This window comes from Chelonia mydas, chromosome 5 (assembly GCF_015237465.2).
Source record: "Chelonia mydas isolate rCheMyd1 chromosome 5, rCheMyd1.pri.v2, whole genome shotgun sequence".
NCBI classification, from domain to species: domain Eukaryota; kingdom Metazoa; phylum Chordata; order Testudines; family Cheloniidae; genus Chelonia; species Chelonia mydas.
The window spans coordinates 109,062,017-109,086,687 of record NC_051245.2 but is presented as its reverse complement, the minus strand read 5'-3'; the positions used below and the strand labels follow the sequence as shown (position 1 = coordinate 109,086,687).

At 42.3% G+C, this 24,671-nt stretch overlaps 1 protein-coding gene across 7 annotated transcripts in view; it reads right to left on the bottom strand.

Annotated features, from left to right (window-relative positions):
• DENND4C (DENN domain containing 4C) overlaps positions 1-19,367 on the bottom strand; it is a 119,622-nt gene extending 100,255 nt beyond the window's left edge. For 2 of the 7 annotated variants that reach the window (XM_037902040.2, XM_043546315.1), the window contains exon 1: positions 18,992-19,367. The gene's annotated coding sequence lies outside the window, so the exon portion shown is untranslated. Of the gene's footprint in view, positions 1-17,915; positions 18,308-18,429; positions 18,449-18,577; positions 18,608-18,938 lie in introns of those variants that run through there. The other 5 variants (XM_043546314.1, XM_043546310.1, XM_043546312.1 and 2 more) reach the window with 5 other exon arrangements.
• Positions 19,368-24,671: the final 5,304 nt, after the last annotated feature.

Below are 24,671 nucleotides of genomic sequence, written 5' to 3'. Positions count from 1 at the left end.
TGGGAAGCTACAGAAAAACTTGTGTATACAACTTAAACCAAAACAGTATGAGTTTGCCCCAATCAGAATGGTTGTGTCCGCACCCGCACCCTCACCCCGCCCCCATGCTTCTCTGCAATATCAACACACAAAATTACTGATATGTATACTACAAACAGCCAAGTTGCCTCCTATGTGCCCCTACACAATCACTTCCAGTTGCAAGTGACTTTCTGGGTCTCTTGCATGTCTACACTGCATCTGGGAGCAAGCCTCCCAGCCTGGATCCACAGATTACACTAGCATGCTAAAAATATAGTGTGTAGACATTGCAGCTCTGGCTGAAGCCAGGGATGTGGTGGTAGAGAGATGGACTTGAGAGCCTGAGACACAATGTCAAAGCAACATCTCTACACAGTTATTGGGAGGTTTGCTCCCAGATGCAGTGTAGACATACCCTTACAGAAAAAAAATCCCCTTTTTAGTTTGTCACATTTACAACCAATCCCTTCTGTGAGAACTCAGTCTTATGAAGTCATTATTTTTTCTCCTTGTTGCACCAAGATTGGTAGGAAGGAGGGGAAGAAAAAAACAAAAAAGATTTCCAAGTGTTGTGGTAAATTTTAGGAAACCTAAGTTGAAATACTTAAAAATTTGGTTGCATGGCCAATAGCAACCCAACAGGTCTATATCAAGAACATTCCCCTCTCTGAAGTAGTACCAAGATTGCTTTTATTTAGCATCACACTGTGTATTCTTCAGGACAGCTATTATTTTGTATTTGGAAAAATACCTAGCACATTTGGAGCACTACCCCCAATCAACTAATTACTATTAATGTCACCATTATGGAACTGTAAGTTGTAATTGCACTTGTTTATTCAGTGTGAAATGCTTGTAAAGGTGTCGGCCTACACAGTGTTAGTCTAAACAAATAAGTACAATATTGTACACGTTTTGACCTGAGCTGTTAACCAGCAAGACCCAAATATTGGCTGTTTCCCTTGGGAGGAGAAACTAGTATTTCTTTGATGCAATCTTGTTTACTTACAAAGTACTTACGCTGTATTCCATTTCCCCGAACACAGTAAGAATCAAAACAGCAGAAGACAGTCTCTTTGCTTACTGCTCCAAGCCTCTTTCCAGACAGCACCCTACCCAAAATCTCTTAGCTTTTTTCTCAGGATCAAGTTACAAGCTTTTTCTCTATGGTTTCCCTGCTGCCTTCTGACTGCTTCTGTGGCATTTCTGTTGCTTCTCTCCTTGACTCACACCCCACTCCATCAAACAATACCCAGGTCACAAGACGACCCCTCCTCCCACATAGCTCAGATTCCTGACCGGCCTTCCATGTTGGCTGTGTTTTGGGTGACGACTCCTATTGTTTCGGCTATCTATTCCATAAAGGGGCTTAACTTGTTTTTACATTTATCCCAAATGAAGGATGACCATTACATCCACCAGCTTCAACAAGGTTTCATTCAACCCCCAAACAACACTATTCCTTAAGGTACTATTGTATCCCTGACAACCGTGTTGTAGAAATCAGCTATACAAAACAGAAAATGACTGCAAAAAGAGAATTTCCATTCAACATGTTTCAGAGTAACAGCCATGTTAGTCTGTATTTGCAAAAAGAAAAGGAGTACTTGTGGCACCTTAGAGACTAACCAATTTATTTGAGCATAAGCTTTCGTGAGCTACAGCTCACGTCATCGGATTCAACATGTGTGCTTCTCTACTTCGGTATTCACAATGTATCAGACAAGTGATGAACTGTTATAAAAACAAAAGTTAAGCAAAACCTGCACTACTCCGTCTGTGGAAGAATTTCAAAACAACAAAAAATTTGGAGTCAGGATTAACACTGCCCTTTATAGGTATCTCCTACATGATCAGTCAGCCCTGAGCCAACACTAGCCAACTCTTTTTAATCAGCTAAATTGGTTTTCAAAAGTTCTCAGAATCCGAAACATGGCCCTCCAGGGCATGCACGGGGGGCACAAGCAGGGGGCACAGAACTCCTCTGGGGCCAGGGCAGGAGATGATAGTTCCACTGGCCCTGGGGCCAAGGCACAGGAAGGGCAGGGGGAAGGGGAGGAGAGCCAGCTCCTCAGTCCCCGGGCCAGGGCGGGAGAGGACAGATCCTCCAACCCTGAGACAGCAGGGGGAGATCCAGCTCCTCCGGCTGCTTGAGGAGATTACGCACCACCAGCTCCAGGGCCACAGGGGGGGAAGAGAGAAAGCTCCACTGGCGCTGGGGAGAGGCAGCTCCTCCGGCCGCAGGGGGCACAGAAAGTGTCCCTCCAGAAGTGGCCAAATTTTTATACCTGTGCACACCCCTGATGGCCCTAACCTCATACTTTGCATGGTGACAGGTTTCAGAGTGGTAGTCGTGTTAGTCTGTATCAGCAAAGCAACAAGGAATCCTTGTGGCACCTTAGAGACTAACAAATTTATTTGGGCATAAGCTTTCATGGGCTAGAACCCACTTTATCAGATGCATGGAGTGGAAAATACAGGAGCAGGTATAAATACATGAAAAGATGGGCGTTGCCTTACCAAGTGTGAGGTCAGTCTAGAGAGACAATTCAAGTAACAGAAGGATACCAAGGGAGGAAAAATAACTTTTGTAGTGGTAATGAGAGTGGTCCATTTCAAACAGTCAAGAAGGTGTGAGTAACAGTAGGGGGAAATTAGTATGGGGGAAATTAGGTTTAGGTTTTGTATTTATACCTGTTGCTGTATTTTCTATTCCATGCATCTTATGAAGTGGGTTCTAGCCCATGAAAGCTTATGCCCAAATGAATTTGTTAGTTTCTAAGGTGCCACAAGGACTCCTTGTTGTTTTTGCTAACCTCAAACTGTATGCCACAGTTTTTCTGAGTAAGGTAATAGACAAAACCTAGCAGTATGGGCCCTATACTGACATGCAAAGAGGGTGTGTGTTTGTCAACTGAATTGGCTTTACAAGATTGAAAAGCCCACCAAGTTACAGGTTGATATGTTGGAAGCAGTGGGCAGTGTTGCCAACTCTTTTTCCATGAGTCTCTATTATTATTTTCCTTAAAGCCCCAACTCCTGGATGTGTGATGATTTCAGCCTTCATTCCTAAAGAAAAAGTAAGTTTCTAGTCCTCAGGGCTGTGGAGAATGCTTCAAAATGTGACCCCTGAAAGCTCAAAAAGCAGAAGGCAAATAAAAAACACCAAATCTCATGATTTTAAAGCCACTCATGATTTTTGAACATTTGGGGTTGGCAATACTGACACTATAGCAGATAGCACAACTTCAAATGTGTTATCTTGATAGGATTTTTCAGTCACATTAAGCTTAGTGACTGAGCTAACACACCCTTATTATTTGCCAAGACAGGGCCTTAGCCTAGTCTACACTTTAAAAGGTTTCCCAGTTTAGCTATACTCACAAACAGTCCTAGCGTAATGCAAATTACACCTGCAAAAAGTTGCTTTGCCAGCATAGTTTATACCAGTTTGGTGTGTGAAATAAGATATATCAGCAAAAGAACTTTTATGCTGGTATAACTGCATCTACACAAGGGCTTTTGCAGATACAGAAGTGTAAAAAAACAAAAATTAAAAACCACACCTTACACTGGTAACCCAGAAGAGGTTTCTAGTGCAGACCATGCCTTCATGTATCAACACTATAGAAAAAAAATCTGTGGAGGGAGCTGTGAGAGAAGGAGGGAATATGACAGTCTTCTTTCAAGACTAGAAAACATCCTTTATACCAAACCAACTCTTAAAAATTAATGAGAGCTTTTCAAAATTTACCCCATGCCTATATTTACCCTACCTGTTTTATACCTTAGTCATATTGACTATGGCCAGTGACAATTCTTGTTCCATAAGACTGTACTAGGGTGATGAATGAATTTTAGATGCTGGACTCAGCCTTAGGTGACAGACTTAAAAACCAAATCTTAATTCATTTTGCCTACAATTTAATAGTAAAGAATTTGAAAAGCTCAACTTAAGTTTACATAGTACACCCCACTCAATATAAACCAGTTCTCTGCAGAAACAAACCATAACAGATCAGAAGCAGGTCAGCCTTAAAGACATAGCTGATGGGGGCGGGGGGGGGGGGGGGGGGGAGAAGAGACACGGAAGGGGTATGTGTAGCAACTTCATTGATACTTACCAGGTTCAAAGCCACCCCTCCCTGCCCAAATTAAATTAAATTTGAGTTACCTATCTGTTTTAGATAGGTTTCCTCATCTGTATAGTACACCCTTGATAAAGAGGTAAAGGCTACTATATTTACACTAGGTGCTCACATTTTCCTTCACCTCAGCTACTTTTCTGAAGTGACAAAATGAGAATAAAACTACTCCCTTCAAATCACAGAATAAGTGTTTTCTAAAAACCACCAAGAACATGTTTTTAAGCTCATTTTCATTACAGCTAATGTCCAAAAACCTGTTTCACTGGAGCTGCTCCTCTGCCTAATTGAAAGACATAGAACTGGAATCGTAAATGTGTTCCCCACTAGCTGAGCAGCATTACAGAACTTTTATGCGCTTGAAGAATTTATGCAAGCTAATTCTAGAAGTTTTATTGCTGTACTTTGTTTAGTTATGAAACTAAAGTAACATTCTGACAGTTTTTACTAAGTAACTGTAAAAATAAAGATAATTTTTATTTGCTAACTGTGAGGTCCGGTGATAGTTTGTTACCTTAAACAGCAACATACTTTGCACAACAAAAACAATGTTTACTACTGCTCCTCTTCCAAATTTAGGACAGAGAGACAAGCTGCCAGAGGTAACAGTATTCACACCAGTACATTTTTCCATTAGTATAATAGAGACGCTACCTTCGTAGCCTATGAACAAAGAGTTTATACAGTACACTCAAGGATTTGCTGTGCCATCTGCACCACCTGCTATAAAGTCAGGGGAAAGGTAAGGATGAGAAAATGCACACCAATATGTTTGCATTTCTCATGTGTTTACCAAAACACCTCTAGCCCCGGCAAATTGGCTAATTACACCCCCATTGCAAACCAGTTCCTTGTTTGATTTAAAGATAAAATGACTTTAATTAAACTCCTCCCCTCAAGTTAAGAGAAAAATGCCAGCTACACAAGACTTCAAGGTCTTCAGGGCACCAAACATATCTTATAGAATAAAGAGCGATGAGTGAGTAGCACACTTTTGAATGCTGTAAGAAACAGTTTTGTAAATTTGTCACCACAGTCCCCCTTTACTTCTGGCAGCGCTCACGTCTGACAGTAGTTGCTGTACAGAGATAGCATAGTCCCTGTCCCAAGGAGCATACGATCTGATGATCATGCAGAGTCATGGGATATCCTCCCCAAAAGAGATTTGAATACTAAATTTTTATCCAATAAACTAGGAAACAACATTGATGCTTAGAACAAGTCAACAAGTTTTGCACTTCCTGCACAGAATGTTTAAAACTGTTTAAGTTTTTATGAGCACTTTAAACTTGCAATATGAGTTAGTGAGTGACTTTTGATCATTAACTATGCTATCAAAAAATGGCTTAGATATCCACTGGCCCAAGTTCTTCTCTCAGACACACACCCCCAACCCAACTGACTTAATCAAATGAAAGTCTGAGGGGAAATCAGGGCCTTGAATATGCAATGGGGGAGGAGTTGCTAGAGAATATAATTTTAAGTTAAGGTTTCAAGCACACTTCGAGGTTCTCAAAAACGTGCACAATTTTGATTATATTAACGAAGAGGCAATTGTCAACTGTGGGGGGAGAAGGTAGTCCATGATATATGGGCCTTACTTATTGTAAGTAGGAATTGCTATTCATAAGAGATAGGAAAAGAAAGTTCTGAATAAGGGTGCTGTTTTGTAAAAAACAGCTGTATCTTCAGTCAGATTTTCTCTTAGATTGCTGGAATATTCAATTACTGTTGCTTATATTAGTGCATCACTCATCAGCATTTATGCAATTATATAATTTATAAGACTCAACTAACAGCTTTGAGATGGAAGCTCTTACAGCAGTGTTTGAGCAGATGTCTGCTGACCATGAGTCTGGACCATAGAAGCATTGCTATGCAAATGGCTTTTGTCACAGTGACAAAGCATCTGTAAGTCTTCAAAAAGCAACACATGCTGATACTTATAACCAGGTCCAAGAGGCCTAGGATATTAGAGGCTTTACTGACCCTCCATTCCAGCCAAATAAAAAGAAGGGAAAAGAACAAAGCTATCCCAAAAACCTACCCTCAGCACCCTACACAGCTGTTTTGTGTCTGTTTTTACCATCAGGTAAGTTCAGACAAGTTGCTCAATCACATCAAAATTAGAAAGGTAACAACTGCAAGACAAAAAGACCAAATTGTGAAGTGACCTGCACAGATTCCAGCAGCAGCTGGAAGCAGTAAGGGGAGATTTAGTACCAGTAAGTGTGAAGTCTCATAGCCAAGGAGAGAAAAGAGTAGGGAGGGAAGGAGGACATGGCCAAGCAGCTGTACCCAATTATTTAAACACACAGTTTCATCTTATCTCATTAATGCTATCCTAAGATTGCTTCTTCATCTAACCAAACATTGCGGCTACTGCAAGGATTGGCAAGAAAGTAGTCCACAAGAGGATCTTTATAAAAATGGTCCACAAACACAAAACGTTTGAGAACCACTGTTTAATAAGAAGCACTTGCTGCTCTACTGGTGATCTTTGAAAGATGCCCTGCTCATTATATTATGTAATAAGTCAGATACCTACATTTTTTAAAGATGAAGATCCCTTGCAGTAACTAGAAACTCTATTGATGAAAGTCAAATATAGTTAGTCTTAAATGAAAATAAAGTAGGGAAGAAAAAAGTCAAGAGTCAGATGAATGCACTGGTTCAGAGGGGTACCACACTCACAAGCTGGAATCCAAAGACACTTGTACAAGAACTAAAAAAGATGTAATTATCTTCTAATCCACCCATATGAGATGCCACTCCGAGTAAACTGTGCACATGTCCAAGATACACATTATCCTTCTTCTGGCATTCTTCACCCAGCAATGAAAGTTAACTGTTGACATTTAAGTTATCCTTGTTAAGTTTCAATGTTAATACCCCACTGACATTGATTTGAGTAATTCACACCTCTGACTGTTTTTATTTCAGGCTGTCTGCAACCTTAGGCTTTTTATATATGAATTTTTAGTTTGTGGCAAGCTAGGGGAACCTACTCCACACTAGCCTGCCATTCTCTAATGTCCATGTGCACCTGCACAGTTAGTTAATGCACCCTGATCTAGACCTGTTTCACAGAGGACTAGATCAAAGGACATTAATGTGCTGTTAGAGCACAACATGCTCATGTGAGGGTAGAGTCACACTGCAGCTTGCCACAAACTCCTGTTCCTGTAGACAAGCCCCAAGTTATTTTGCACCTGAATAAACTAATTGTAAGGGTAAGCTGCAATGGGGCAAGTCATCGTTTATACTGGTGAAGCACAACTACCACAGGTGCTTAAATTGGTGCAGCTACACCAATTTAAAAAAAATAAAGCGTACAGACAAGGCCTGAGGCTCGACGTCACTATACCAGTTTACACACAAGGCTCATCTTCCCTAGAAAGTTTAATTGTGTTTAAAAACTGTGTTTAAACAACTGAGTTACGTGGAATGATGCTGATCTTGACAAGTAGTGTTCTGCATCTTGTCACAAGTCTGTTTTTCAAAAGTCCTCTTTAAATATAATTAAGCTTCCTAGCAAAGACAAGCCCTTCGAAATATAAACTAAGACTATCTTCAAACATAAGAGCAGAGACTTCAGAAAAAGTGGACCACAAAAAGGCAGCCTCTAGAATTAAATACCAGCTCACTAGGCCACTGCTATTGGTCCAATTTAAAGAAAGGAATGGGAGATAAGAAAGTTGGAAATAATGGCTCAAAAACAGAAGATGTGGAAGATCTACATCCTACTCCCATTTAGATCAGTTTTTAAGTCAAAACGAAGTCATAGCAAAAGAGCATATACACCAGCCCTGAGCTGATTAAAATTCCTACTGGCAAAAAAAAAAGTGACAACCAAAGTAGTTTTAATCACTCCACCTAATTTATGATATTTCCAAAAGAAAGCCCATTACTGAAAAAGAAAAACGTTCCATAAAAAGTCAAGAATCTGAATGCGTAGGTGCAAAACGAGACAGGAAGCAGCAATATCACCCAAATGCATTCATGGAAAGCATTACAAATGACACGTTCTGCTGATATTTTATCCTGGAGTCAGAACTATACTCCAGAACGTTAAAACATGATTTAAGTCTGTACTGGGAGGGACCAATTTTGTTAGAGACAAGAGGGCCATCACATCCCACAGCAAGCCTGATTGATGGATTATCTTTCCCCCTCACTTAAACACATGCAATGAAAAGCTTGGGCACCTCATTTTTTACTGAATAAGAGCCAAGCATTCCATTCTCCCCCTTCAGAGATTTGCTAAATCTTTGTAGGGACTTTAAAAGTGTGTGTGTGTGTGTGTGTGTGTGTGTGAGAGAGAGAGTGTGTGTGAGTGTGTGAGAGAGAGGAGAGAGAGAGAGAGAGAGACTGACTGACTTCAGGCACCAAATCTCATCTCCCTCCTAAATTTTTGTTCCTACTGGGCAAGGAATGACTTGATGTTTAACGTCTCAAATATATTTTGTCACAGAAAGGAGTACTAAAATTCATGATTCGCTGGTTTCCAGACACTTTGTGTGCATGCACGTGTGTAATACAGTACATGAAACTATTACGATATTTTTTATAATGCTATACATTTCTGTGTGCAAGAATCAATTTCTTTTAAAAGACAAACCCCATGATACAAAGAAAACTGTACACAAAGGCAATAAAACACTTAGAGAAACAAATGTTTCCGTAACTATTTTCCGCTGAAACAGTTCATAAGTGATGAAAGCCACCTAAGAGAAGCTCCAGCTTCCTATTACTGTGTCTGTCAAAGGTCTTATCAGGCACCAGATGGGAAGTAAAGAAAAGTTATGTGGCATATACTTTGTTTCCACGATAACATTAAACACCAAAAATATCCATTGGATATAAATTAGCTACATTGTTGGACTCTTCAAAGTGAAATATGCATCATTTAACAGGAAGCTTGATTACAGTTTGACTTTCCAGGATCAAAAGTACAGACGACTTTAAATAGCACAAGATATATAAACTAAGATCAACTCGCTCCCATCCTTCCCATGCTTTTTCCAAAGTCAAAAGCAAGTATTTAAACAGGACTCATCCTGATGAAAAAAGTACACAGACACTGAAAGTTTATTTTAACTACACGCTCTCCTATTTATAAAGCAGCCCTCCTACAAGCTGCATGTCCTCTGGAATGGTGGCCGAATGTTTAGCATATCAGACACACAAATACGTTGCAATGCCAGTTAGAAAAGTGCCATGCACACACCTGTTTTTATTTACAGCATCACCTGAAAGCGAGAAGTGGGCTGCATTATCTCCATTAAATGTAAACAAACATGTTTGTCTTAGCAATTGGCTAAACAAGAAGTAGGACTGAGTGGACTTCTAGGCTCTAAAGTTTTACATTGTTTCGTTTTTGAGTGCAGTTATGTAAAAAAAAAAATCTACATTTGTAAATTGCACTTCACCTCATACAAGTATTGTAGTGCAAACTCTTTATCGGGAAATTGAAAAATACTGTTCCTTTTGTTTAACATTTTTACAGTGCAAACATTTGTAATAAAAAATATAAAGTGAGCACTGTAACTTTGTTGGAACTGAAATTAATATGTAAAAAAAATCCAAAACAATAACAAAATATCAATTGAAATTTAACAGTGCGATTAAAACTGCAATTGATTGGAATTCATTTTTTTTAATCATTTGACAGCCCTACTTTTTTTTTAAGTGTGTCTCCAATAGTACGCAAACTTTTCTATGAACCTGTCAATTTAATAACTCAAAACTGAAGTTGTGTAAAAAAAAAAAAAAAAGAAACCCAAATCTTTAGAAACTTTACACCAACAGAACCATATTCACTGCTACAAAATGCCCTTAAAACATTTGTTTTTAATCTATGTACACACCTTTCTGGAGTATTTGAAACTTAAATATTGTATGACTGGACCTGAAAGCGCAATTGATTTCATAGTCAATTTAACTTTCATTGTCCAAGTTGACAGCAATACAAAGAGTGAACTGGATTTTAAGTTTCCATTTTTAGTACCCTAATGTACATTTTCAAAGATCATTGTTAATCAAATTAAGAGCATTAGCTTCTCTTCTTACTGAAAACTTTTTAAATTAATAGGTGTGTGTGTTTCTTTACTTGTATACAAAATGCATTAGTAAGAACACTAATGTTTACTGTACAAACCTTCATTATACTTTAAAGGAAATACTACCATAAACATTTCCTTCCTCTGAACTGGTCTGCATGATGTGGTGCTCACAGCACCAGCAGCTGCTGGCACTCTGCCCAACCTAGACGGTCCCATCATTTCTAACATTAATGGAAATGCACCCGTGGAAGCACTGGTGAAGAGACAATGGCCAAAAATGTGTTTTGAGCACAGGAAGTTCACCCCCAGATTAACTATAGTGATGCCTCCATAATGCGTAAAAGCAGTCCTTTTTCACCTGGAAAGAAGATCTTGCGGTTTTAACCACATGGCTTAGGTCCTGGACAATCTAGAAGCCTCCTTTCTCTTCAGATATTATCCCAGAAGCAGAAGGGAGATAAAGCATTTAAGTAGGTAGTTTCCAAATATGACCATAGAGATGGGAATAAGGTTTTCCCAATGGAGGACCTCAAATCTGACTCCCCCTCTGATCCAACAGAACTAGAGAGTCAGCAATATGCCCAGAAAGTCAAGACCCACCTATTTACACAGACTTTTGCTATATTTTGTAACTAATGTTGTAGTACAATGGATGAACTAAATAGCTACAGCCATCTAAACACTCAAAGCATACTGCTGAAGTTAATATTTTCCCATGGGCAGGCTACATTGCCTGATATTGTTAGTTCCCATCTGATAAAAGACAATGAGTGCACCAAGTGGAAAATGGTTGGTTCTAGATTATTTAAAAAAAAAGTTAAAGCAAACACTGAGACTATATAAGTCTATTATATAGATCTCTATCTCTCTCTCTATATGCCAGCAAAGCAGTCCTAGGATGTATGCACCTTATACTGGCAAAGCTGTGTTGTTGCCGATACAGGGGGTCCCCAGCATAGGTCTCCCCCTTATCCATTGTTATGCATATCCATCACTCATCAATAGGGAAACGTGTTCTGATTGACGTCGGTCCCGATCTGCATATCCATCATTTGCACTTACAGTACTGTACTCGCTTCACCTTTTGTGTCGCTTTTCTGTGGGTGCTTACTACCCACCAGAGGCCAGCACCCCCTGCCCCACGCCCACCCCCAACACCTTCCGTCCACAGGGCCACCAATCAACTCCTCTCCCTCCCTCCCAGTGCCTCCTGCCTGCCGCAATCAGCTGTTCAGCAGCATTCAGCAGGCACGGCGGGAGCGGGGGCGGGGGGGGAGGAGCAGAGACAGGGAGTGCTTGGAGGAGGGGGCGGAACTGGCTGGGGCGGGAAGAGACAGGGCAGCCATGAGTATGTACTGCTTATTCCAAGCTGCCGCCGCCGCCGCCGCCACCACCAAGTGAAACAAGCTATACAAGCCAAAGTGCAGCTTTGCTGGTATAACTGCAGCTATACTAGCTGCGCTGGCAAAAACCCCTTTGTCAGTCACAATTCATACCTCACCACACCCCTCACTGACATAACTATACTGCCAGAAGTCTGTAGCATAAACCTGGACTATGAAATATTAGTTAATACAATTCAAATACACTAGCAGACTGAAAATATTCAACCTCACTCAAAAGAAGAGCCATCATGCTATATTTAAAAAAATCCATACAATAAAACCTGAAACCATGGGTTACACCACCATTCCTAAAGGTGGACTGCTTTAGACTGCAGGCATGTTTTGAGAGTTCTGAATATGGCTGATCCAAGACCAAAACCACTCCCCTTTTAAATACATGTGCTCATATTTGGCAACCAAATATGAAATATTTTACAATCAGACAGCATAAGAAGTTCAAATACAGCCTTTTTGATATTGCTGGCATTCTAATTTAGCTGCTGTCAAGTTTATGTAGGATAAAGAGTGAGAACTTTAATAGCTTTTTTGAAGGGGGAGGGAAGGAAGGGAAGAGATTTTTAAAGGCATTAGGCACATAATTCTCAGAAAAGTCCCTCCCCAGAGATTTGTGCATCACCAGTTTATTTAGCTAGAAGAAAACAACTTGAAGCACAGATGACCTGCAATTAGCCTTGACAGTGTTTCTAATCAATTTTGTTAGGCAACTGAGGGGCTATATACAACATTTTTGCTTGAGACTACCAAGAACTGTGGCACTATCACATATCTCATGGGATGGTAGAGAAAGAACAAGCTCTGCCTGAGAATTCATGTGACTCAAAGTAGCCTTATGTGGAAGGGTTTCTGTTTTTTAAAATGAAAACTGGAAGGAATGCAGTGAGAAGCCAGTGACCGATCATAACCCCCAAAATATGTCCTGTAAAAGCCTTAAGTTGTTTTACAAAAAGATGGTCTAATGTGAAAGTTAAACAGTGGGAAAGCAATGAGAGTTTGAAATGACAGTACATGACTTGCATTTCTTCAAAAACATTAAAGCAAATCACATTTCTTACAATTAAGATGTGTGGAAGATCTAGCAATTCTTGGATTTCATTGGGTACTACATTCTGGTTACTTCAGCAACCAAGCATACTGTTTCTAAGGCCTGGTCTACCCTTAAATTTTGCTGGCATAAATGGGAGTGGGATGGGGAAAAGTCACCCCTAACTGACATATGCCTATACTGGCAAAAGCCCCAGTGTAGATGCAGTTATACTGGCAAAAGAAATCATTTTGTCAGTATACAGTTTAATATGTTCAGGGAACTGGTATAAACTATATATACCAGCAAAACTGCATCTACACCAGAAGGATATGCTGGTAAAGCTATACTAGCAAACCCTACGGCAGTGTACCATATTTAAAACACAGAAAATTTTCAAGAGTGGATGCCTAAAGTGTTCTGAAGAGCTGAACCAACAGCTCCCCACTGAGGTCAGTGGGGAGCTTCTGTATGTCCAGCACCTCTAAAAATCTGGCCACTTATTGAAGAGCCTAATTTTAGGCATCCACTTGTAAAACAAATCTCCACCAGGAGCTGTACAAGTGAAATGGACACCCAGTTCCTTCCCATGCAGAAAACAAGATACATGAAGATGTTAAACAACAAACAATAAAGAAGCTCACCTTTTTAACCCCAGCACATCTGCTACGCATAAACAAGGACTTTGGTAATGGCCAAATTCATTATTGCTCTTAAATTTTCAATCCTTTTATGATGTTTTTAAACTATAAAACTATCGTTACATTACAGATATGGCTCGTTGTAGGTAAAGACGAAGGGTGGAGTTTTTAAAATTGCTTACTGAGAGCAACACCTTTTGTGTTGGTATTCTCCATTTCCCCCCTTCTGAATTCTAAGATCCACATTTATTTGTAGGCATTTGGTGAAATGTTCAACCCCTGCATGGATTAAGATCCACAAGAAAGGCCACTGTGCATTCCATGCTTATCCTTTTTCTCAGGCTATCAGCATCCTTGAAAGGATTTCTACTGGCAGAACACAGCATTTCTTTACAACATAGTTTCTGGAAAAGTACTCAAGAGACAGTGTGTGCCTTCATAATTCACCTGAAGTTTATTAAAGTGCATCCATGTTTCCACATTATCTAGAATGGGGGCAACACAACAGCCTTCTGCCATCTGGAATTCATCTGAACACCAAAAGCTTCACAATTTTTTTACCACAGGTCATCACTTACAATACATTAGGAATAGGGAATTCAGGTTGCCAAGAGACTGGAAAAGGTACAGGCATGACTTACTTCCCACTCTGGTCAAGCTGCTGTCACTTCCACTGAGGATTGGTTGATCTGCCATTTGTAGAGCCCACATAGGATGAGGCGGCCTCCAAAAGGCCTCACCCCACCCAACCCACTCCCAGCAAAAGCTTTTTATTCAGCTTTAGGCCTGTCCTGTTTCCAGGTTCTGCAGTAGTCCTGACTGATGAATACAGAGAGAGACAAGTCTATTCCCTTAGATGTAGCCACAAGTTACCTTTGAGTTCAAACATTTAACATTTCAGGAAAGAGCGAACACATTACTCTTTAAATGATAATCCTTGTTAGCTTTACAGCAGCCTACAAATTATTGCAGTTCTCTCCTCCACCTCCTGCCACAACTTAATTAATTGAACATTATCCATTTTATACCCAAATTTCCCTGATCCAAAGAGACACTTGCAGCCTCCTCCTACACAAAATATATAACCTGTTCATTTATAAAGTTACTACTACTTATTCCAACAGCAGGAAACTGGTTTGCACGTAATACAACAAGCTAGGGGGAAAAAATCGTAATGGCCAGAAGTGTGGCACAGGTAGAAGTACCTAATTTCCTGCCCAGTGAATAATAAGGGAGGCTGCTGAGTTGCCAGTCAGATGATTGGTGATCAGAAAGGCTAAGAAAAAAAAAAGCAGAGAAACAGAATGCCCATGAAAGATGGTGCTACTGGGGAGATGTGCTAATTATAGATGTCCGCCACACAAATAATGCCTTAAAAAGAAAGGGGTGGGGCCAGGGAAAATTGCTATGTTGAGGCTTGGTCTACACTTCAAAGTTAGATTAACAGGAGTGTGAAAAACCACACCACTGACTGATATAGATATGTTGACCTAACTCCAGGGTTAAGACACAGCTATAGTGACAGCAGAATGCTTTTGTCAATGTACCTACTGTTGGTCAAGGAGGTAATGTTCCTACACCAACGGAAGACCCCTTCTGTAAGTGTAGGCTATAGCTACACTATGCAGTTCTGCCAGTGTAGCTATGGCATTGTGCTGTCATACAGGCAGGTAGTTGTTAGTTTTGCCAGAAAGGCTAGCAACCCAAATAGGCTTTGTTACAAAACTGAAATTCATTCACGGCTGCAACACACAGTTTGATTTTCGGAGGGAGATAACGTCTAGCATTTTGTTACAGCCTGGTAACTGTAAACTCAGTTGCAGTTGCCAAGGCCAAGCACCTTAATTAGTGTAAATCAGGGATTGACTTGCAATTTTTAAAACTCTTGGATAAAAAAGTCTCTATTTGGTTAATATGTGAAACACGTAAACCAGTTTATTATACTTTTTGGGTTAAAAGGGAAGAAGCACAATTTTTTAAAAAGTGTGGTGAATTAACAAGAACAGCTCAAATTAAAATTAGCAGGCTTGAATTATTACAACAGTGAATGTGGATTGTTTAAATGATGTGCAGGCCAAGTTCAGACAAGATATTGTAACTCATGTTGCTGTTGCACGCTGTATCAGCCACTGCCTTGAGCTTGCTATTCTAAATCAAGACTATCCCAGACTGAAATTTTGAAAATCCTTTTCAAATTCGCTACAATAGGTTTTGATCATTGCCCTGTATCTCGTTCAGGATATACAGCAGAAACTCAGCCAGGGGCTGACGTAGCCCAAATTAGGGGCACTCTTAAGGAAATCAAAAGGAGATTCTGTTTTGTTCTCCAGAATATCGGCTTTCACTTTTAAGAGAACAATGTCTCTAGCTTTTATGGTTACAAAGAAAACGTAAGCACCATGAGCCAGATCCAATCCAAGCCTTCTGCAGATTCTTATGAAGGCATCAGTTGTAACAGTAGCTCTGAGGGGTGTGAACTGCCCATTCATTTCATTAAGGTATTAAATCCAATGCCTAGGGATGATAATTTAATTGTTGATCATTTCATTCCTCATGTAAGAATTGAGAGGGAAAGTTACAGGCCTGCATAGTTTTGGTGCCAGACGTGGATGGCATTTAAGACATACAGCCATTTCCCTCATCCCAAAAAATAAAGGAGCTAAGCCCAAGGAGCCTAGCAGGGCACACTGGCATACTGAACCACTACAGAGTGGGAGCAGAACAGATTTCAAGGAATCCAGTGAGAGCACACACTTTCTGAACATCTGCACAATCAACAAAAAGCAACATTGCATTTGGCAACTCCCAGGGGTGTAGCTTGGAAGAGTACCACCAACTAAACCCCTTACCCTATCTCCCCTTAGCTCTGCAGTAGAAGAATGTGGGGTTTTCACAAACTTAAACAAGCCCCCCCACACACACTTTTTTATATATAAAGGAGCATATATATGTATATTTTCACACGAACACACATATGGATGCAGCAAAAAGACTTAATGCAGACAGGATTGAGCAGCCCTCCTCTAGTTACTTTGAAACACCAGACACTATTCTCTACTGGCTTGAAGGAGGTCAGGGGAAAAAATCCCAAATCTGTGGACAGATTCACAATAAGCACTCAACTTCAACAGCAGGCAGCACAACAGTAGTGTTGTTCTGAATGATCAAATCTAGATTTCAAACTAGAGGGACATCATCTATGATACCATTTCAGTATTAGAATTTTTTACTTGAGCTTAGTCTCATTTTTAATTGCCACTCTCAGGTGAGCACTGACAGAGGCATTTTTAGTGTATAATAAAGCAAAGACAAAAAAAAAAAAAAAAAGGGCAAGAGTCAGACACTTAAAAAAAAAAGAAAAACATGGAAAAATCCTGACACAGTTGTCCAAAACAGAACACAATGTCTTTACCCAGTCACAAATGCAATAATATTCCACAAACTTTATTTCAGAGACTAAGACCTCAGCCTGAAAACTGGGACCGCCAAAGTCTTAGCTGCCTGTGGACAATGAAGTTGCCAGCCTAGTATAAAAGATACACCTTCTCTAACTAACAAGTTGTTCACATTTCATTTTGCAGATTTTACTAGGCAAAGTTATATTATGTTTTACAATTAAGACTTAAATAATTCCTGCTGGAGTCTTGTGCTGTGTCAGCTCATGCATAGTTATGAAAGGTACAATACGTAATTATATTTGTCATATTCACCTGCATGGTAAAAAGCAATTAGCAAGTTCTTAAAGAATAACAAAAAAGATTTCTTGAACAAGATCCAACACTCATGTTTGTGAGGACATTGTCATCAAGCTATTTAACAGATCAGAATTAAAAAATACAACACTCAGCTGTTTGTAATAGTCCCTTGAAATGAGACTGTTCATGAGCGTGCTGGGTAGCTGACACCATACTGTTCTTAAAAAAAAAAAAAAAAAAAAAAATGCAGCAAAAAAGAAGGGTGGGGAGAAATAAGGATTCTAGATTCGGCGGCAGGGGGGGTGGAGCAGGTAAATAATTTCCATCCCATCATACTTTCTTTAGAGAACAATTATTTATTTCTTCAAATTAAAGAAAAACAAACCACAATTGTAAAGAGATAAAGGTACTAGGAAAAAAAAAAGTCAGACCTCCAATGACAACTCATTATTAAAGCTGATACTTTTCCTCCCACTAATATATACAAATACAGGCTTACAGTTAGCTTTGTAAGGTTGTCATAATAAGCCACAATATTTAAGCAAATAACAAAAGCTTACTCTAAAGCTCCCAGAAATCACACCAGCTAGAATTAAGGGTTAAAAGATCAGACATTCTGTTTACAAGCTAAAACTTGAACTTCAGATCTTCTGCTTCAACCACAGGCAGCAGCTTTGACGTCTCTCTCTCTTAATTATTTCAATCACAATGTAGGTACCTTTATGGAACATGTTTAATTCACATTTAGAGACTATTGAGTGGTAACATAGCAAGAAATGTAGTAAGAACCATGTTTAACTCATAGTTACAGCATATGGGTACAAAGAGAGCAAGAAATGAAGTAACAGGCAACCATCTAGATTTTCAGTACGATTTTGTTCAACCATTGGACCCTGTCTCTAGCAGAGTTCAAACACTTACCTTTTGTAGGACATTAGCAACAGACATGATAGGTGCTGTGTGGACACACAGTCCCGGCCCTGTTCTCACCAGCAATGTGTTAACCAATGGGGCCAGACATGCCCAAGCACAACTGAGCCACCTAATACCCCCTTGAGAACTTTGGTCGGGGCCGGGCAGGTAGGAGCTACCCCATCACAGGCCGGAGCACCCACGCCATGGGAGCACCCAAAGCATTCAAAACAGTTCACTCTTACAGCAGAAAGAGAAGGAAGCGCTCCCAAGCGATGCTACAGCCCAGAGGCCACGGCAATCTCTGGGAACGCTATCTGGCCACAGCTCCACTGCAGCGCCGCACTGCTGGCGGGGTCAGGCGCCACTGAGCAGCCCCACAGCACGGGCGCTCGCCATACTCCGACCGGGACCGGGGCTGCAGAAAACTATTTCAACCTGTTTCTCTGGGGGTGGGAGGAATCACATGAACGCCCTTCTGGCTAACAACGGCGCTTCCGCTTCCAGCCAGGGTAGCGCTTACCCTATGGCCCCGGGGCCGGTGCCAGCAGCGTGCTCGGCTGCCAGGGGGCTGGTTCCCTGCCGGGACACCTCGGGGGGCTTCCTTGCACAGCGGCGCGCCGGGCAGGGAGGGAGAGACAAAAGGCGGAGGGAGCTGCCCTGAGCCTCACCTGTCACCCCGGCCTCCCGCAAGCATCCCCCGCCCGGGGCGTCCCCGGCCAGCGAGCCGCAGCTGCCGGGCCCCAGGGCGCCCACACACTGGGCGGGGGCTGGACCGAGCCCGGCAGGAGCAGCTGCGGCGGCCGACCCCGGCCGGGCTGGGGCGCGGCGGAGGAAGGAGCCGTTCCCACCCAGCCCGGGCCCCTCCTTCCCCTCTCCCGGCCGGGAGCGCGGCGCTGCCCCCGGGGCACGGAGCCGGACAGCGGGTGTCTCTGGCGGACCCTGCCCCGCGGCTCGGGCCGGCCCCAGCGCTCGGGTACGGGGGCGGGATCCAGCCTGCCGCCGCCTGTCAGGCCCCCCCCGCTCGCTCACCTGCCGCTGCCACCCCGCGGCGCAGGGGACCCGCCTCCCCGCCCGGGACTCACCCCCGCAGCCGCTGCGCGCCCGGCCGGGCCAGCCTCAGGAGGAGCCAGACCCGCCGCCGCTGCTTGGGGAGGAAGCGGCCACCATGTTACTTTCACCCCCGCAAGCGGCTGGAGGCGGATCCCGGACCCGCCCAGGACTGGGGAGCGGGCCAACACGGGCTGCGCCGCCGGCTGCTTCACCGCCAGGGGGCGGCAGAGCGCAACGGCTGCCCCGCGCGGCCCTGCCCCCGGCGTGCGCAGAGCGCCGCGCCCCTTCAGCCGCCTAGCACCGCCTTCCAGGGCCTGGTGCAGGCACAGCTTGAACCCGTATAATACTGGGGTGGGGCGGTGGAGCTGGTACCAATGCAGTCCCAGTGATATCCGCGCAAGGCCTGGTGCTGCACCCGCTGGGAGGAGTTATTATTATAGAGGTGTAGCTTATTGCCCTCCCCTCTTCAGGGATAAGCTATATCCATATACACACATTTATTCCTGTGTCCTGGTGCCCCCATCCGTGTCAGCACAATAACTTGTGTGTGTAGACAAGCCCTCGGGCTAACATTTCTCACTCTGCTTAAAGTTAGATACCTAAATAAAAGTGAAGCTGCTGAGGGGAAGAAAAAGATGCACCTGTAGCCAGGGGGGCTGGAATAATGTGTGGAGGGTTTTAGCCCACGAAAGCTTATGCCCAAATAAATTTGTTAGTCTCTAAAGTGCGACAAGTACTCCTTGTTCTTTTTGCTGATACAGACCAACCCGGCTACCACTCTGAAACTGTAAATCCTGTGTATGATGGAAAACACTTCAAGCTAGTGGTGGGTGCAGCAGCAACCCTAGTTCCAGCACCTACGCCTGCAGCTCTAGTGCTGACTTGATAGAGTTTTACACTTCCTTTGCACTGGTGCAAATGACTGCCTACAGCAATCAAACCCTGAGTGTTTCTGAAAGCACTTTTGACTCCACATACAGATAGGGAGGCTCTCCTGGTGCAGAACTGTTACAAGCCTACAAGTATTTATACACCAACGTAATCAGACACACTGCACTCATCCATTAAGGCATTTATATTCATGCTGTTGTAAGTGCTGACATTTTACTTTACCATCAAAGACTAGCCCTGAGACTAAGGAGCTGTGTGTCTTCCAAAGCAGATACCATTTTCTGCAGTGGGAAAAAAAACATAAGTACTAAACAAATACAAGAGAGCTCATGCATTTCTTCCCTCTGTAAACACAACAGGTCTTTGCACTAATCTTTCAGACGGAAAAAGGAAAGGCATTGAACAGAGGCCAAAAAGCACCAGTTTCCTTCAACGTTAAAGCTCCCATCATTTCCTTTGAGGTAAGCTCTAAGCTTTGTTATTGTGACCTACAGTGGGTGCACTGCTGAAGATCCATTTACAAATTATTTCAGGCCAAATCTCTGGCAAAACTATTGAAGTTAAAGATTAAGGATTGAGGGCCTGATCCTGTATCCCTTATTCATCTGTGTAGTTTTTAGACCAGATTCTATTACACCAGTGTAAATCAGAAGTAATTCCTCTGAAGTGAGTGGTGTTACCCCAGTATAAAGCCACTGAAAATGAGAGGAGAATCAGGCCCATTGCATGAAATGACACAAAATGCGCCAGAAAGACTTCTTCAAAGCCTCTTCCATAGCTATTCCTGTTCATCCTTGGAAGACAATCAGGGAGAAAGTGGAGCTAGCAGGGCAACACAGAAGAGATAGATCTGTACTTCTTAGCAACTCCCTTCCACAGGGTTACTAAATGGGAATAACTGCTCCTCCCACTTAAAAGGCTGATTTTCTGAAAATTCTCGAGGGCAACCTCAAGGAGTTTCCTATTCTCATTCTGCAGATTTCATCATGGGAGATGACGTTTTAACCACCAATTGTGTAAAGGCTGCTTGAAAGATAATACCTAAATTATTTACTTTCACCTTCCAGTCAACCCTTGAGTTTTGCTGAGAGCCTATAATTTAAAAATCTTACATTATAATCATCCATTCACTTCTCTTTCTGCACAACCATACGGAGATCTCTATTTAGGGTGGGTTCAGCCAACTGTCAAGAATCCATTACATTAATTTACCACACAACGCTGACAAACCTGCAGCTGCAGGAGGCCCCCAGCAGGGCATGAGCCCCACGCTACAAGTGAGATGTTTACTCTCATGTTTCATTGGTACATGGGTGGAGCATGAGATGATTTTTGCTGATTGAGCTCTTTGATGAAAATAGTTTGAGTTTCCTGGGGAATCAAGGTGCCTTCCCTTTACCATGTCCCTGGCAGACCACTTCAGGTCCCTCTTACCCTCCTGTTTACAGGAAGCATTCATTTACTCAAACACAAACACACCAGTTGTAGACATGTTACTGAGGGCTTGCTACACTACAGGTTATGTTGGTATAACTTATGTTGCTCAGGGGCCTGAATAAGCCATCCCCATGAGTGACATAAGTTATACCGACCTAAGTGTCAGTGTGGACAGTGCTATGTCGGCAGGAGAGCATCTCCCATGGTGCGGACACAGACATTGCTTCTTGGGGAGGTGGTTTTATTATTCCGATGGGCGAGCTCTCACCAGTCTCATGTTGGCAGAAAGCATCTTCACCAAATGCGCTACAGTGGTGCAGCTGCATCAGTGCAGCTGTGCCCTTGTAGCACTTCTAGTGTAGACTAGCCCTGAGACGTCCTGATTTCCCAAAGCTGGTATATGGCATAGGAGTTTGGAGCAGAAGTGGGATGGGGAAGATAAGTGAAGAGAAGACCACACACTGAATCTTGGTCCATGCAGCTGGGTAGCCCCATTCAGCTAAACAGCTGTGTAAGTATGAAAGAACTGAGCCTGAGTGTTTCGTTTGATTGGACAGCTGGCTATAATTTTGCAATACTTAACTTTAGATTTTGTGAGAGAGGATGGAAATTGAAGGTTTACATGCTCCTCATGGTTCTAACCACTGATCACACAGTGCTGAAAGTTAGGTCAATGTTACTCTTAAGCTTTAGTTTAAAGTACAGTATATAGGACTTACATTGGGCATGTAAAAGGAACAACTTGTACAAATAAATTTGAAGAGTAAACCATCAACTTGAAAATCAAATTTCTGTCTGAAATTTTTTGGCCAACAATTATTACAAGTAATATCTGAGATAACTACAACTAAAAGAAATTAGTGGGGGGAAATATTTTTCTCTTTTTTCAGTTTGCTTATTGTGTACTTGACAGCATAGTGTAGTAGAGTTTTAATTGTTTTTCTCTGTATTTTCAGTTGCTTCTTCTTATATCAACTATTGTTAGCTGAAAGTGACAGAAATGGCACTCCTTCCTCTCCCCAGGCCCCCACAGGGGCTGAGTATGCCGCCTCACAGCCAGGGGACGATGAATCTTCCTATTAAATGGGTGTACTGTACTAGACTCTTCTTGGACATGATTTTGGGTTGTAGTCAAGGGGGGCACTGACCACCCACAGCTGCACCCTCCGCCGTGGCACCGCAGCCCTAATGCTGGCCCAATGCAGAAGGAAGGCAGTGGGTAGGAGGGTAGCCCTGCAGCAGTGGCTGCTGTCTAGCGGAGCTGGGCCCAGCTCCCCACTCCAGCTCCAGATATTGCAACCTGGCCCGTGAGGTCACAGCACCATTCAGATTCAGTGCAGCCACTCCTCCTTCATGACAGAGGTGTGGCTGGGCCAAATTTGAGTGAGTAGTGTTGCAAGCTGGCATACGGAGTCACAGCACCGCTCAGGTTTGGCAGCCTTGATTTTATGATTTCTGTAGGTGCAGCTGAACCCATGAACCCACGCTAAAGCTGTTCTGCTCACAGCACTGACAGCCCACAGAAAACATGACTGGGAAACACACACTAGACCTTTTCTGTGCCCTCTTTTTACTGCAGATCTCTATTGTCCCACCCTCATTGTCATCTTTTTGTTTGTTTTTGCATGTATTTGAACTAGCTGCTGTGCAGATGCAGCACTGCCCTCTGTAGAACAGAATACCAGACCTACTCAAATGTTTATAGGCTCTCCCTATTGGTTCATCCAGTCCATTGAACACATAAAGGACTGTGTTTTTGCAGCCATAAGTTGCGAGTTCTATTACCTGTACCTCCAGTAAGTGGTTAGATAATTGCAATAAACATTAGGAACTTCCTTTTAAAGTTTGGATCAATTTGCCTGACTCACTCTTCCAGCTGGCCACCAGCTCATTTAACTGCCTTGTGGCCCCTAGACACTTACTTAGATCTCATTGGCTGAGTCTACACTACTCTTTATTCTTAAAATCTCCCACCATTGCTAGCAGGATGACAGCTTCACCAGTGGCAGCAACGGGGAGCCATCATGTAGACTGGATGCTGGCTTTTTAACCACTGTGTTCCCTTGCTCCATTCAGAGCTCGTCTCAGTGACATGCTGGTTAAAATGCTGACAGAAGCTGATAATCCGTCTATACTCGGACAGACCTGCCTGTATTTGCATACTGAAAAGCCAGAGATATTTCTCAACATCTCCTCCCATTTTCTCTATGGTAAATTACTGCAAAAAATCTGACATTACTGGAATTTATATACACACACACATAATATAAGTTTGTGTGAAATATCAGATCGTCATGAGATGCTACCTAGTGCCTAGTCAAGTACCAGTCTCCATTCTTGGGGACTTTATTGTTATTCCGTTATGCAGGCTTCTGAAGCAGTCCTTTTTGATTGGAGTAAGGCATACTCTATTGGTAATATTGATCATTTTGAGGCTGGTTTTGATCCCTGTCCTTTAAATAACTATTTTAGTTGCATTACAAAAACCTCATGCTGTGACTGTCATCTGGAAAATTAGCAAATCTGTGACCCATATTGTCTCCAGAGGACTTTGAGTCATTCATTCAAGCCTTTCCTTCATCTCATCTGGACTGTTGCCATTCATTGTTCACAAGCCTCCTTGACTGGTTTACATTGTAAGTTACAACTTATTCAAGACTTCTTTTGGAGCACTAGCTTTCTAATACCCAGCCAAAGCATCAGAACAGAGCTGAATGAGATTTCCACCCTTGCTTCCAATGAAATTTCAGACAGATTTTCTTTTCATGTGGCTGATTTATTGGCTCTTGAGTTTAGCTGTACCAGAGAAATTGTTGATGCCATAAGCCCCGCATACAATAGAGAAAACCGGTCTGTTCACCATCAGTTGGTCCCCTTAACACAACTGTGACACATCACATGTTCATGCACAAAAATACTGCAGACTGTGCATAGGAAATCACACCAGCAGGTAGATTAGATTTGCTTTGAGCTAAACTAACCACTGTGCTAGGCTCTCCCATTGTACTGCTAGTGTGAACAGGAATAGCTGGCACAACAGCTCTAACAGTGCAAATAATTCTCCTTCCACCATTCCACAGTGCACCAGTCACTACTTGACCTGTTTGCCCTACTTTTTGAATTCTTCGGAACAAGAGTCAAGTTTGCCAGAAGTTACTTCCTGCACTCTGCGAATATTGTAGAACTCATTTGCATTCTTATCTGGCTAGCATCAAAGTCTTCCCTAGCAATCTACTCCACCAGTAGCAAGCATGCCTGAGATAAAAATTTCCTACAGATGGGCTGCGAGCTGGCAAGATGCAGATGCGTGGCACTGGTAGCTACCTGATATGATGAAAACATTCACTGCCAGTTTACCTCAGTCATTTTGAATACTCTGGTCTA